The 219-nt window shown below is 38.8% G+C and overlaps 1 protein-coding gene across 1 annotated transcript in view; it reads right to left on the reverse strand.

Moving 5' to 3' along the window:
- LOC109938394 (ferritin, heavy subunit-like) overlaps positions 1 to 219 on the reverse strand; it is a gene marked incomplete at its 3' end in the record, with an annotated part of 4,153 nt that overhangs the window by 3,004 nt on the left and 930 nt on the right. The gene's annotated exons all lie outside the window — the stretch shown is intronic.

Below are 219 nucleotides of genomic sequence, written 5' to 3' on the forward strand. Positions count from 1 at the left end.
GAAGTCAGAATAGATGCAAAAGGAATTCAAAGTTGGCAATTCACTATACATTAAATTCTTGGCTTTTAAAGATGAACTGAAGAATTATTAGTTGAAGGAAGGTCACCCCAAGTACATCAAAAGCCCCTTCCTATAGCACATCAGAAGGTGACTAAGTGGTAGAAGTCGAAAATTCAGTGAGGTTTGTATGGACAAACCCAGCCAGCATTCAGTTCAGAG

Source organism: Rhincodon typus, unplaced genomic scaffold (assembly GCF_021869965.1).
Source record: "Rhincodon typus isolate 14 unplaced genomic scaffold, sRhiTyp1.1 hic_rhity00014115, whole genome shotgun sequence".
In the NCBI taxonomy this organism is placed as follows: domain Eukaryota; kingdom Metazoa; phylum Chordata; class Chondrichthyes; order Orectolobiformes; family Rhincodontidae; genus Rhincodon; species Rhincodon typus.